Genomic DNA, 16,228 nt, shown 5'->3' with positions numbered 1-16,228 from the left:
CAGCTTTTTCCAGATTCCAGGGTTAATGAGACTGGGTCGGCCTTTAAAAGCCCAGTTATATAATCCAGAGTGTAATAAAGAAGAACAAAATAAAAAATTAACTTAAAGCATCTCTCAGTCCTGGGCTGATCTGCCCATCTTAGTCCTTCAGGCCCTATCCCCTCATTCAATAGACAGTCTAAAAAAATAAAAATAAATGGGGCTACTGCCCCTTTAAGGATGGCTCTACTCTCTGCATGAAAAAAGGGGAAAAAAAGCTTCTTGCTGATCCCTGCTCCCTGAGTTGGCTGCACAAGGTAAGAGCCTCCCAGGATTCTTCCAGGAGGTGAGTTTTCCCTCCAGTCGACTTACCTCCACAATGGGGAATGGGAGCACAGTCCTCACTCTCTAAGGGACCAAACAAAAGAAAAGGAACATAAAAGAAATCACCTAAGCCATGCCCATGGACTCATATACTCCTTGCACTGGTTCTACTGTTTCAGCCTTTGGCCAGCCGTCTTTACAGGATTCCTGTCTCAGCGGGCCCTAGAGTTTTGTCAGTGGTACTCTGGCTACTCTGTGTGGAGGACCCGTCTTCCTCACCTGCCACTGACCACCAGTATTAGCTGACAGCACCAGTATGAGACTCTCAGCACTGTCTCCATCCACTGGATGCAGTCCTCCATCAACTGCCTCTCTCTGGGGCTAGAAATACCCTCCAGATCTTCTGGTTGCCTATCTGCAGGTAGCACGTGCTGCAGAAATGTGGCAGCATGTTCCCCGCTCTGGCCAGGCCTCTCCCTGAACCTGAGGTGCATGTTCTCCATGTAGGTCTCTCAGGGCTTTCCTCTTGCCCCACTCTTTTCTCCTCACAGCGGTCCACCTGCAGCATGAGTGCCACAAGTAGCATGGGCAGCCTGTGTGTGTGGCACCCAGCATATCAGGGAGTATACTGGCAGCATGGCAGCTGAAAAGGCAAGAAGCAGAAAGCAGAGGAAGAGATCAGGCATGGAGTACAGAAAGAGCAGCAAATTGGGTCTCCTCCCTCTAAAGGGGTTTAGAGTGGCAACCTATTTCCTGGCATGCCTTCCTAGAAGGTTGGCCCCTCTACTGAACAGTACAACTCAGCTTTTGAAGTCAGAGTGACTTTATTATATGGTTGTATTCTGCTGTCATTTTATTTGCCAGGAAAATTATATTTATTATCTGACCACTGTTTCATAGTGCCAAGGAATGTGTTAAACATTTCACAGAAACACTTAAAATGGGAAGACGTGGCTTCAAAGCATTTACAATCTAATATTGTATGGAATGAAACAAGAGGGATACAAACAATAGAGGGGATATTGCTGTATGAGGAAGAACAAGAAATATGGTGCAGTGAGTTTATGTGACATTTCTTTGTTTCGGCATATGAAGTTACATTCTTTTCTGGCAGGTCAAAAAAGTCCAACTGTAGATCGCCCTGTTTTATAATACCTCACTTGGTTGCCGTCCAGACAGTGGCCTGCGTCCTATCCGCACTTCTTTGGCAATAGTTCAGTTCCCCTGCCCCTCACAGAAACACTCTATTAAAGCAGTAAGATACAGCAGAAATAGAAAGGGTTCAGAGATGAGGGCTTTACCAAAGGAAGCAGTAAATAGATGATGCTGTAGATGTTTTAATACATACCCAAATACTTTAGAGAGCAAGAACGCAGGCCACCCTGAACTATATGTGCAAGGGCAGATCGGGGAGGGGGAAAGGGAGGCAGGGGCACAGTGGTGTAGTTGCACACTCTTTTGATTCTTGCTTCACCCAAACTTTAAAACCAGCATCCTAGGAGGGGAAGTAGCATTGCTATTCAGGTAGTGCTGAGAGAGTCAATTGACTTCATGGCTTATTTTCATCTCTTTTATTCCTGTTAATCTCTCTCCACTTCACTACCCTCTCTCCTCTTTAATGGTGTGGATGTTCCACTAGTCAAACTATCATTTCTTTTGCAATTTGACTGTCCATTAGCCATGTCTGGTAAAGCCTCTCCTCTACTTCACAGTCCTCCAGATGAGTTCTAGCTCTAGCTAAAAACTTTAACTCAGGTGTAGAAATGACTGACAATGACTTATTGCAGGCACTGTCAAGATGCTCAAGAAGGCTAGATTTTGTTTTATGAATCTGACCAAGAGACACACATTTAACTATAACAACTACAGGACCAGTGAAACAATATATTTTGACTACTTTTTGCCTAGCTTGTCATAGGTTTTTTTCAAACTGTATATATAATCTAGAAAATCAGTGCACATTCCAATAATTACATTTAGAGAGTCTAAAGATAGTGTTCATATTCTTCATCTGCAAGAAATCTAATGCAATGATTTGTCCATATATCAATGGCACTCAACCTCATTTCCAATTCTTTTCAAGACGTGGAAATTATTTGATCAGGACTGGAGGCAGTTCTTAAATTTATTTTACACAGTCACGTATAGTGCTAGCCCCTGACATACTACTAAAGTATCCAGTTTTTCTTTAACTAGAGAAAAATATGTGTTGCGTCTTATGTGATGATGTGCCACACCATCTGCACCCCGCTTTTCAAAATCCTAGATTCATCCATGTATATGTGCTTGGAAAGAACTCTGCTTACAGGTGGTTATTCCCTAACTGCCAATTAAGCACAGGTCCCTGCACTCTCTTCTGCAACAGGTCACCTAGATAACACAGGAACTGGACCATGAACCAGCCTGTTAGTTGCATTAGGTTTGACAGAAAGAGGGTGTCTCGCATCTGAGGCTGATGACAGCAGCAGGAGAAGTCACTGACATTGGCCACTGCTTTTCCATCTGCTGGCAAATACTGAGAGCTCCTTACATACAGTGATACAAGAGGGCCAGGGCACCTTTAGTCTCTTATCACAGGGCTGGCTGGAGGCATCTCCCAGCCCAGCATACGGGAAGTGCAGGCAGCCTACCCTGGACAACATGCCCTGGTCTTGCTGGGACAGCAGAGAGTGGGGCAGACTAGGCAGCTCCTGTTGACACTGGGGAGCACTCACCCTGCCCAAGTGCAGGTGGTGGCAGGTCAATACAGAGAGTGAGGTGGGTGGTGCCCTCTGCTGCAGGGTATCGGTCTGGTGCAGCTGCAAACTGCAAGATGGGTGCTGTGGTGGCTGCAGCCTGGGACTGGGGCTGTCAGGGGTGATTTGTATAGTGCATACAGTGCCAAGGGTGTGCTGTGGCAGAGCAGCCAAAGGAAGGCCCTGAGGCTCTGCCTCTATGAAGGGGAGTTGGAAGAGCGACTCCCTTGGGTGTGCTGCAGCCTTTGGTTCCTGCTGCCTCAGCAGCAAGGACACCCCTCTGGATCCTGGCCTCTTCTCCTGACAATGCCCTGTTTTAGCCATGTGTGCCTATGGGCAGCATGGTGAAGGGCACAGTCATTATGTCTCTAGTATATGAAGGCAGAACCAGTGAGGTCATCTTCTAAGCGTTTCAATGATATTATGTTTTTAATTAGAAAATAAAATATAATATAATAAAATATATTTATTATATAATAATAATTTATTATATAATATAATATTATATTATTACTTTGAGGTTTTTTTGAGGTTCCCCACATGCTGGATCTAAAGCCCACTCTGTCCAGTCTAGGACTGTGCCACACACAACACCCATTCTAGCTAGTCCAGGATCCACGCTGCATGTGGCACCCGCCCTGGGCCAACTGGAACAGATGCCACATGAAGCTCACACCCCAATCTGGCCAAAGTGGGTGCCTTGTTCTGTTATTTTCCTTCCACCTGGAATTTTCCCTAATGCAGTTTATCCAGCAAGCACTGCTAGCGTCACCTTCCCATCCCTCCCCTGCAACCATAGAGCACTCTCTTTTTGTGCTGTTCCAAGAAAAGCCCCTCCTGAAATAGCTGCTCAATTATCTTCCTTCCCATTCTGGACCATACTGTCCTCTTTGTGCATAGTTGCAGCAGGACAAAGGGAAGTTGTAGCTATACCTGCTACTTCTGCTGCATAAACCACAGCTAAAACTGTTATGAAGCATGGTGGTTAACCTGCAAAGACAAACTTGTCAATTAATGTGTGTAAGCAAATACATATTCCCAGCTACCAGCATCACAGCAAAAACAGGTAGTTAGAAGAAGTTCTAAGAGTTTGAAAAGGGGGCTGGCTGCCCAAAAAGAGGTGGATCATGGGACAGCAAGAGAAGAAAACTTGGATTTCTAGTTTGACTCTTTGATGTGAGCTTCTACTACAGAGCCCAACATGGGCCACAGGAAAAAGTGTGTAGAACCTGGCAGCAAAAGGGAGCATGTAAGCAAAACTAGAGAGAAGTGGATAGCAAGGATTGATTTGCCTTGCATTTTGCTGTTTCACATTCTGTCCTGAAGCATATAATGACCAGCTGTAATTTAGTGGCCTCTCTGTAAAACACATTTGCCTTGATTCAACAATCAATTCCTAGTGGACAGCTGTGTACCTCACTAACCACCCTAACAAAGGACAGCAACTAGAAATCTTGTTGGAAGAAGAGGTCTGGGCTGAAGTGGGGTAAGGACACTGTTCTGTGGAAAGGACTTCAACCTATAATATATATTATCTGACACTGATCCCCCCACTAAGCTGATGTGAGTGGTATCTTTATCTGAAATGTATTTGAAATGTAGGACTGTTCTCAATAAAATTGTTGCCAAATCAGCCATGTGTCAATGAACTAATTACCTTGCATGACAGAATGATTTTATTGAAAAAAAAATCCAACCAGCTCTAGAGAGTAAAAACCTCTGTTCTTGCAAATGAAGTTTGTTTTCTGCGTGGATGTTTGGGTGCATATTTTGGCCTAAGACAGATAGAATTTCCCCAAACCAGTTGGAGTACCTGGGAGGGAGCTAGGCAAGAGGAAACTCTAAGTAGAATACAATTCCAAGTGGTGAGATATCTTCCAAATGTTAAATGTGAAAATGATGCACATTCAACAGTATTTTTCCGTCAACTGTTAAACGTATTGTAACTGTTAAATAAGGGCACAACTGTATCTCCTTCAAAGAGGAGGTTGGTACCTAGCAGCACCTGCATCATCATAAATATCTGAGGCCTAAGAGTAGTAAGCTAAAAATATTTCCTTCCAACTTCAGTCCAGAGGTAGCACTGACAAGTAGTTGGGAATGTATGTGCTTTTTATAGAATAAAAATTGTTACCAAGCAATTTGGAAAGGATGGTGCAGCCACAGACTTCTAACTGAAGCTTACATTTGTAGTCATTTGAGATGGTAAAAATGCAGAATTATCATATTCCTAATTCTCACATATACATGTGTGCCTATTAGGAGGTGCTAGCAGCAGTGACAGTGTTATTTACCGAATGTGCAGGGGTGTACTAGATAATGTGAAAGCATGTGAAACATCTCCCTACCCCAAAAGTATTTACAACTGAAAAGGAGAAAAGGCAGCTAAGTTGTGGGGGGGGAGAAAATACTGAGTGATGAAGAAAGAAGTATTTAGCTCTGTTAGTCTGAAGTCAGGCAGAAAGCAAAAAAGAAACTAACTCCTTTAGAGAGGCAAAAGCTTTCCTCCATGACAGCCTACTTCAGCAGATGCTATGAGTGGACTTGCAGAAAGCAGAGATGCTAAATAGGAAGAGAAAATGTCAATTAAATATAAAGGGAAAGGGGAGGAAAAAGGGGAAGGGAGCAATCCTGAGAGAGGTAAACCCAGCAATTAACCCACTGAGGGGCATAAAGGTTAGAAAGGCTCTTCCAGGTAGTGGGTTAAGAACCCAGAGTTTCTGCTGAGACCTTACTTAACACAATCCAGTTTGTGGATGATTGCTTGCTCTGCCATTTTGTGATCAACTTGGTTTTTAAAGATGATTGTTTAAGAACATTTGATTCAATGATGGAGTTTCAGAGAGGTGAAAGTATTCTGCCACAGGCTTGTCTGTCTTTCTGGAAGCAATGTCAAATTTGTGTCCATTCATTCTTTCACATAGGGATTCCCCCATCTCTGCTGTGTACATAGCACAGGGGCATCTGGAAGCAGATGTTGGCACGTTAAAGTGAAGTTTGGTTTTTATCTGTTAGAGACACTGGTTTTTGTTTCTTTTTACCTGGTCTGTCCCTTCTGTTTCTCCACATATGGTGCTGCTGTTTTCTGCCTGACCTAGTATAAATGCTAACACTTAGTCTGAAGGTCCCAAATAGTTTCCCACATAGCCTCAACTGCTTCTGGAGACCTCAATCCAACAGGTGTGGCTTTTAATTAATTCTTTGTTTTGTTTTACCCTGCTGTTTCCATCCTGTTTTCCCTCAACCTTCATTCATTCTCTCACATCCTTGCTCCAACACACTTGCCCACCCACTGGTTTTATATATATATATTCAAATAGCTGAAACCTAGCTAATTTTTTCCAAGTTTAACTGCCCCTCCCCCCCACAGCAGAGCTGCCTAACTTTTCACTGAAGGCTCCAGATCTCTGTTGCAATCCCTGACTCCCTGCTGCATTCTCAATGTTTCTGGCAGGCAGATAGAGGGGTGTTTATTACTGTTTATTAAGGGGAAGATATTTTCAATGGCAACAACAAGAGTGAGGTGTTTCATTTCCATGGCATTCAATGGCACCACTGCCATTTGTGCCTTTAAAAATCTCCAGCTTTGTTATTTGGACCATGTCATAGCTAATCCCAGTTGCAACTCAAGCTCCACGTACAAACATTTTATTCTGGTTTGAAGATCATTTAAACCTAGGACAACTTGTGCAGCTCACATTTTGAGTCAGAACCTGGGTTCTGGTTTAAGTTGGGATGAAACACACACTCTGCAGGGGGGGCAAAGGCCAACTAACTTCTGTGCCAACCAGCCTCCAGTTCTTACCGAAGGAAAAATAGGTGGGTGGAGCAGCAGCGCTATCACGGCAGCCACTGCTGCTGTTACCAACAAAGAGAGTACATAGAGATGACTGACTCAAAAGTAGGATATAGGCAAGTCAAGGAAAGCGTCTCAGTGTTTGAATACTGTGCTTGCAAAGCTACTTAAATCACCTAAGCACTTCGGATTTGGGATTAACTCTTTCTTTGCATCAAGGCCTTGTTACATGCTGCACTTTGAGCTCCTTAGATGTTGATCAGTGTTAGTGCTATCTCGAGTCTGGAGCAGTCACATGTTCAAGCCAGCAGGGGCCTTGAGGACTAAAAGGAAATAATCTCCCCCCTCCTGCCCTCCCATGCCAGGATTCAACCCTGCCCCCCAAGACTCCTGCTTGTTCCTCCCACTCCTGGGGCTCCCTCATTCCCACCTGTCCCTAGGGCTCCCCCTTCCTGCCCCCCCCCACCCCATCTCCAGCCTTCGCAGCTCACCTGAGGGCCTAAGTTTAAGTGCCCAAATGAGATCCCTCAATACTGACCTCTAACAAAGCTAAACAGCCATTGACAGCAGTGGCGTGGCAGACAGAATTCTTGAAAATCCAAGATCAGCTTCCTAAATATAAGCAGTCAGAAAAATACCGAGTGCCTCCAAAATAACGTTGGTCTCAATTTGTTAGGGAATGAGCATGAAAGAACATGACAAAATGTCCTTTGTTGTGCTCACAAGATCAGCCTCTGTTACTGTACTTTTGGAATCACAGAGAAGTAGGGCTGGAAGGGACCTCCAAAGATGAACCCCCTGCCTGAGGCAGGAGCACTCCTTTCCAAACCATAGCATAAAATCCATTGTCTAACCTCTTAGCAAAACTACACCAGAGGTGGAATAAGGTGCACTGTGACCCTGGACAAGCACAAAATGGGAGGCTCCCTCCCCCCATGGGAGCGGGGGGAAGGGCCCCTTCCCCTCCTAGTTCTGGTGGTGGAGTCTGTGTGGACCCCACCGGGCCTGGAGCACGTGCCTGCCTCTTCTTCCTGTCTCCCGCCTCTGCTATGGCATAATGTGCACAGACACAGGCCGTGAACTCTACTCTCACTCTCTGCACATGGACACAGGCCCACCAGGCCCCTGTCACACTGTCCCGGGCAGCCAGGCAGATACAGAGGGCCTGCTGGGCTGGGCTCAGTTGGGCTGGGCCAGACCAGTGGGGCTGCACTGTGTCTCTGCGGGCGGGTGGTGGCACTGGGAGGGGTCGCTCAGCTGTGGGGGACCAAGATGAATTTTGGGGGGCTATAGCCCCCAAGACCCTCCCAGCGCTGCTGCCCACAAAGGCTCAGCACAGCGCGGCACTCCTGGCCTGGCCTCAACTGCCTCCCCTGCCACCAGGTGAGGCACGTTTCTCCCAGCTCAGCTCAGCCCCCTCCTCCCAAGACATGGAGCCACCCGGCCCGCCCCGCTCCCCCAGGCACAGCACAGCTCGGCTGGCCCGACCCTAGCCCTCCCCTCCCTCCCCCCAGCCCCACTGGGGGAGGGACCCTGCTTCCAGATCCCAGGGAAGCAAATGTGAAAGCCGCAGTTTTAAACTTGGCGCCAAAGATGGGTGCTGAGATTTCACTTCCCTGCCAACGAGGATCCCAGGGCCAGGGCCCTGAATTGGTGGGGACCCCGGGGCTCATGCCCAGCCGGCCCATGCATTAATCCACCTATGAACTACACGGTCAACCCTGACACAACACAAGACATCATATCCTAACCTGCCACAGGTAAAGGAGGGGGACCACATCAGCCAACGTCCTGATGCTGCAAGGTTGTTCAAAATATGCTCAGGAGATTCCAGGAAGAGGGCTACAGCCCACACTACAAAGGACAGCAAAAACCCCTCACAGTCTGTACCAATCTGACTAGGTGCAATGGTGTGACAGCATACCCCTTTTGAATTGGAGCATACCACAGGAGCCTCCAGAGACTTTTTAAAGTCCCTAAAGCAAGTGAAATTCCTCCCTCCCTTTCTCTTTCTGCTAAAAAAATGTGCCTTCTCTCTGCCCCTTCCCCTTCACCCCCTGCTTTACCTGCTGTTCCAGGGGAAAGAGAAGCACCAGAGCCATTCCTGCTGGCCGTGCAGGGGCTGGGCTCAGCTGGGGATGCGGCAGCAGGGAGTTCCCCTTCCCTGAATGGTGACCAAGCAGGGTGGAAGGGTACTACTTCTGCTGCTGTCCCCTCCTCAGCTGAGCCCAGCCCCCCACTCATCCTGGCTGGCTCTGGAGCTTCCTCACCCCCCAGACAGTGGAGAAAGCAGCAGTGGTGGGCAGGGGAGTGGTGGGGAAAGTGAGGGAAAAGGAGAAGGTGTGTGCCTCTGAGCAGGAATAGGAAGAGAGAGGGCTAAGGGGTTTAGGGGCTTTAAAATGGCAGAGGTTCCCATGACATGGTCTACCTGCACTGGTGTCGGAGAGAAGGCTGGGAGTAGGAGGTGCAGCCACCCCTGCAATGCAGGTTGCTGCTCCTGCACCCCCCTTTGAGAAATCCTGAATCTGACCATGAGGTAAAGTTCTTTCCTGACCCCAAATATGGAGATCAGTCTGACCCTAAGCAGAGGGGCAAGACCAGGAATCTCTCGGTTTAAGTCCCAGCAGAAGCACTGGCACAACTGTCATAATCCCTAGCCTTGGCTGCAGCCAGCAACCAATGCCTCTAAGGAAGGCTTAAAATACCTGTGAGGTGTAGTAGCAGCAGGGAGAAAAAAACCCTCCCAAGTCCATGTGGCAACCAGCAACGCCCAGAAGCATGGGAAATACCCATAATAAAAGACAGATCTGGCTATGCCCAGCAATTTCTCTCTTACCTCCTCTTGAATGCCTCCAATGATGGAGATTCAACAGCTTCCCTAAGCAATTTATTCCACTGTCTGATTGCTGTAACAGTGAAGAGGTTTTTCCTGATAGCCAATCTAAATCTGCTTTGCTTCAACTTCAAGCCACTGCTCTCTGCAGCAAGAAAGAAAAGGTGTTTTCCTCCTTCTTTATGGCAGCGTTTCAAGTATTTGAAGGCTATTATCATGTTGCCTGTTAAGTGCCTTTTCTGCAAGGTGAACATGCCTAGTTCCTTGTCTGACTTCCCTTCCAATTCCTTTGTCATATTTGTTATCCTATGCTGTTACCAAAAACCCAAGACCATTTGGTTTTTCAAGAGGCAAGACTACGGCCCATCTATTCTCAGGATCTCTTTTGCAAGCTTAGACACAGAATTAAGGGACAGTTACAGTTCTCTTAATGATTGCCCCTTTTTGTACAACAGATCAAGATACAAGAACACTTTCCAGTGATCCTCTGTTCCCTCTTAGCAGATAAGGAATTACTACCATCCAAGTCAAATAAAGAGGCAAGAGTCAGATATATAGCCAAACGTTTTACTGATTATACCCCAAGGCACAAGCATATGCACTTATCTCAAAACCTATCTAACTACCTGCAACAGCACAATACAGATTTTTCACCTATACTGGTTAGGGAGATGCAGGAAGAAGAAGGAGGGTGACATGCAGACTGGCAGCAGGTCATCTTGAATTTGCTGATGTCTCCAAAATCCCCAGTTTGTACCCAATATTTACATACATGGCTTATTTTAATATTTTAATTGGTTTTATTAAGATGTCTTTGTTTTACTGAGATTTCAGGAACTAGGTTGAATCTGTTTTCTATGGACTTGGAAGTTGCCAATTAGCCGAGAGCTATATCATTGTGAAAATTACAGTTCTAGGAGAGAGAACTTCTTATCCTTATCCCTCATCATCTTGGAATGCTACTTGTCATGTCCTGTTTCTTTTACTTTTCAAATCAAGCTAGTTGTAATGTCTGCAAAGGTTCACTCTGAAACAAGCTTGAGGCCATCTGCTTTAGCCACACTTCTGCTGCTTAGCCTAAGTCCCCTGAAAATAGCCAAGGCTGGCAACAGGTGGTTTCAGTGATGGACTCCTTTTCCGCTGTGCTCCTCCACAGGGGTCAGTGCTTGGTCCAATACTTTTCAACATCTTTATTAATGATTTGGATGTGGGGGACAAAGAGCTCACTGACCAAGTTCACAGACGACAGCAAGTTAAGGGGGAACATGGTCACACCTGAAGATAGGCTACAGATACAAGCAGACCTAGACAGGCTAGTAATTTGGGCGGATTGGAACCTGATGAAGTTCAATGTCAAGAAATGTAAAGTGCTCCACCTCCGGATGAGCAACTCCCAACATACCTACAGGCTTGGCAGCACCAAACTGACTAGCACCACAATAAAAGGGACCTGGGGGTATGTAGCAGGGCACTAAGGTGCCTGCTACCTCGGAAAGCCGGAGTAGTGGCTCAGGTGCTGGTTGCTAGGGGCAACCAGGATGAGCTAAGGGCCCACACCTGGTGAGTCAGCTGACCCGGAAGGGGCAGGGCTGACTATTATAAGACCCAGACTGGAGGCTGTGAGTGCTCTCTCTCTGCTGGCAGCCAGAAAGAAGGGGTACTGCCTGACTAAGGGAAAGAGATCGGCCCTGAACGTAGGAAAGAGAAAAAGGCCTGGTTGGAGCCACGTGTAGCCCGTAAGGCTGGGGTGCCCGGAACCCCGTTATAGAACCGAGTCACAGGGGGAACCAGCAGAACCGTAGCCAAGGGAACGAAGGGCAGCCTCCCTACATAACTACAGAACATCAAAGACGTGGCGGATGAGATTTCGAGGGTGCTTATCGGACGTTTGGCACAGTACAGAGGGCCCTACAGGAGACCACGGCGACCCTAGGACTCCATCCTGCTACAGGGTAATAATAAACCACAGTATGAATGTAAGCTGGCAGTGAGATGCTGTAGCCAGTAGGACAAATAACACTCTGGTATGCATCAATCGATGCATCTCCAGTAAAACCAAGGAGATGATTCTTCTGCTCTACTCAGCACTGGTGAGACTGCAGCTGGAGTACTGCATCCAGTTCTAGGCACCACACTTTAACAAGCTTAAGAGAGTCCAAAGAAGAGCCACCCCTATGATCAGAGTTTTAAAAGGCAAGTCATATGAGGAAAGTCTGAGGGATCTGGGACTCTTCAGCCTGAAGAAAAGAAGACTGAGAAGGGAACTGGTAGCAGCTTACCACTACACTAGGGGAGTACATCAAGGACTCGGTGAGCAATTGATCACCAGGGCACCTGAGGGAAAACCGGGAGTAAGGGCCACAAACTCTTGGAAGATCAATTCAGCCTCAAAATTAGGAAAAACTTTTTCACAGTCAGGGTGTTCAGACTGAAATAAGCATCCTCCAGAGGTGGTGCAATCACCTATCTTCAAGAGGAGACTAGACAGTCACCTTGCTGGGGTCACCTGATCCACAGTTATCTTTCCTGCTTGGTGCAGGTGGCTGGACCTGATGATCTTCCAAGGTCCCTTCCGGCCTTACAATCTATGGATCTATTAATATGACCAGCAGCAATTCTACCCTAGAGGTCTCCCACTGCTAGAGTTCTACCAAGACCTCCTCAGGGCCTGGAAGCTGGTCTCCAACTTCAGGTCCTCATACATCTCCAAATAAGCCCCTGCTGAAAAATCCACAGCTCATTGTGCCACCAACAGAAATGCCCTGAGTACACTGGAAGATGGCCCTGGCTAACATAACTAGTATTGAGGACCTGCTGGACTATATCAGGCAGGAGTGGGCAGATCCCTCTGCACTGGCCAGGGACATGGATCTGCCCATACTGTGTGCACCCTGCTACTTATTCCAGAAGATCAAGGGTACCCTACTGGACACTGCCATTGCCTACATCCAACAGGTCCTGAACAGGGGCAGTCTCTACCTACCAGTATCACCCAGTTGCCCAGAGATCATCATGGGGCTACTGCTCCACAACACTCCTCACCATACAACCTCAGCAGACCGGTGGACACCAAACCAGTCTACTTCAAAACAGCCCATCTCTGCCAGCTCTACATGCTCACCTCAGAACACTCCACCATCCCATCATCACTTCCTGCCCAGACACCAAAGGGGCATCCATACACACAGGCACATACACTTGCAGCAGCTCAAATAGCAGTGGTACCAATTTGTGCCAGAGATTTTTGCCTGAACATGACACATGCCTGAACACGCACTTTGGTATGAGGCATACTGGAAGTCAGTTAACATCACTAAGGAGAATTATTCAGCACTGGCCCACACCTGTAGGGAACAAACTAGGAAAGCCAAGGATGAAACTGAACTCAAATTGGCTACGGGAATTAAGGACAACAAAAAATCCTTCTTGAGATACATGGGTAGTCGGAAGAAAAACAGGGGCAACATTGGACCCTTGCTAAACCAAATGGGGCAGTTGATAACTGACACTCAGGAAAAAGCTAAGCTCCTCAATGATTACTTTGCATCTGTCTTCCACCAGCCCAAGGGGATCACCCTGCCAAATAAGATGCAGGATTGCCAGGGCATAGGTGAACATACATCCATCATTGGTGAAGACCTCATGTGGGGAGACCTTGAGAGGCTGGATACCCACAAATCAGCTGATCTGGATGGAATGCACCCAAGAGTGCTAAAAGAACTATTGGACATCATAGCATGGCCATTGGTGATGATATTAGAGAATTTGTGGGGCTCAGGTGAAGTTCCTGAGGATTGGAAGAGAGCCAATGTGGTGCCCATCTTCAAGAAGAGGAGGAGGGAAGATCCAGGGAGCTACAGGCCAATCAGTTTGATCTCAGTCCCTGGAAAGATCTTGGAAAAAATCATCAAAGAAACCATTAACAACAGGCTAACAGAAAGCAACATTCTGAAGGATAGCCAACGTGGCTTTGTTGCCTGACCAACTTCATTTCCTTCTATGACCAGGTGACACATCACCTGGACAAAGGAGGAGAGGTTGATATAATCTGCTCGGACTTCAGAAAAGCCTTTGACTTGGTCTCCCATGAAGTCTTCGTAGTTAAACTGGGGAACTGCAGCCTCGACAGCCTCACTGTCCAATGGCTTGGGAACTGGCTCCGTGATCGGACCCAAGAGTGATAGTCGATAGAACTGTGTCAACATGGTGCATGGTGACCAGTGGAGTCCTGCAGGGCTCTGTACTTGGACCAGTAGTTTTTAACATATTTATAAATGATCTGGATTCAGGTATCAGAAGCAGACTGGCTAAGTTCACTCATGACACCAAGCTGCAGGGAAGCATCGTCACACTGGAGGATAGGCTGGTGATTCAGGCCAACCTGGATAGGCTTGCAAGGTGGGTGGACCAAAACTTGATGGCATTCAACACTGAGAAATGCAAGGTCCTCCACCTCAGGGGGAAAAAAATCCACATCATATATATAGTCTCAGCAGTGCCTATATACACTAGCACCATGACTGAAAGGGACTTGGGGGTCATGACTGACCACAAGATGAACATGACTCACCAATGTGATACCACAGCTAGCAAAGCAAACAAAACCCTGGCTTGCATCTATTGATGCATCTCAACCACGACCCAGAAAGTCATTCTCTTACTGTACTCGGCCTGGGTGAGGCTGCAGCTGGAGTACTGCATCCAGTTCTGGACCCCGCACTTTAGGAAGGATGTGGAGAACCTTGAGAGAGTTCAGAGGAGAGCCACATGCATGATCAGAGGACAAGAGAATGAGTCCTATGAGAAAAGGCAGAGAGACATGGGACTCTTCAGCCTGGAAAAACAAAGGCTCAGGGTGGACTTGGTGGCAGCCTATAAGTATATTAGGGGTATGCACCAGGAACTGAGAGAACATCTGTTCACCAGGGCACCCCAAGGGAAGACAAAATCTAACAGTCACAAACTCCATGAAGACCATTTTAGGCTGGACATAAGAAAAACTTCTTTACCATCCATGCTCCCAGAGTCTGGAACGGACTCACCCAGACCTGGTGCAGGCAACTACTCTGGACACCTTCAAGATATACTTTATGCTTATCTTTCTGGGATCATTTGACTCCAGCAGGCTGAGCCTCTACTCGATCCTCATCCCATGAGCCACTGGGGACCTCCACAGAGCCATTTCCACAGCTGTGTATGTGGCGAGTTTTACCGACACCCCGGTCTTCTGTCCCTTCTGCAGGCAGACGTAGATCCTGGCGCACATGACGCTTGAGTGCGCCAGGCCGCAGCCCCTCCATCTCCACCTCCGGAACCTCTTCCTGAGGTTCTAGCTGAACTCCACCCCCCACCTTTTTATTTTTGGGCACCTCATCCGCTGCCCTACCAAGTCCTGGGACCTCCTGGTCAACCTCCTCCTGGCCCTGGCCAAGTGGGCCCTGTACATGACCAGGAAGGAAGCTCTGGCCAGGAAGGTGCCCAGGGACTGCAGGTCTGCATTCTTCTCACTTGTCTATGAATGCCTCCAAGCAGAGCACCAGCGAGAGGTGTCCACCAGCTCATTGGATGCCTTTGAGGACCGGTGAGCGCGGCCTGAGGGGCTTTGCTCTGTGTCCCCCTCAAGCGCACTTATTTTCATGTTTTGAACCTTTGACCCACATGATGTTCCTATCTTGTTTGTTGCCTTTGGTGTCCCAAGAATGTTGTTGTTCCACTCACCCATTAGCCCCCGTATAGTAGGGGCTACTAGTTAGCCAGGTGGGCCTCAAGGCCAACTGTAATAAATGGAACAAATAGACAGGAGCTTCTAAGGCCCAGCCAATTGGTATCTGGAGGAGTTTCTGAAGCCCAGCCAGGAGGTCAGCCACCTCATCTGCCCTCCAGCTGGGTCCCTGGTGCTGGCCCTAGGCAGGCTCCTCTTCCCAGGTCTCGCCACTTGTCTCACCAGCAAAGACAGATACTGGTGTTCCCTGTTTAAAAATTGAAAATTCTCTAATAAAAATCCCAAATTCTCTCATTAAAATACCTAAAATTCCTGTTCTTCCATGATTAAAATAAAATGCCACTATATAGAGAGAGATTGTTCAGGCAATGTTTTATTGATATTTTTATAATCTTAAAGAAATTTGGAAACCTACCAGTGCTTCTACCATCATAATAAAAAATCTAAATATCTGTACACTTTGGCATTTGCTTTTGGTTTTTTTAACATACAAAAATCAGAGCTGCCCCTGCCCCCTTAGCTCACCAGGAAGTGGAACACTGAGCAGCACTGATATGCCAGTGCCCTACTCCTGCCCTTGCCCCTCACTGTCAACCAACAGCCCCCCCCACCTAGTGCCCCTCAATCCTGCCTGCCCCCCTTAGCTCCTGCCTGCCCCCAGACCATCACACTCCTTAAGTGGTTCCTGGGACCAGGAGCCCCCCCTAGGCTGGGGCCACATGTCCCAGCACTGGTGTGGACATGGGACAGGACTGCAGTGTGACAATTTCCCCTGAAGGCACAAGTCCCACCAACAGGTCCTGTCCCATCCCATGTGGCTGGCTGGGCATACAGGGTGT

The sequence above is a fragment of the Gavialis gangeticus genome, unplaced genomic scaffold (genome assembly GCF_001723915.1).
Source record: "Gavialis gangeticus isolate Ggan-Ray unplaced genomic scaffold, GavGan_comp1, whole genome shotgun sequence".
Classification (NCBI taxonomy): domain Eukaryota; kingdom Metazoa; phylum Chordata; order Crocodylia; family Gavialidae; genus Gavialis; species Gavialis gangeticus.
The sequence above is the reverse complement of the archived record's forward strand: the minus strand, read 5'-3'. Positions refer to the sequence as shown.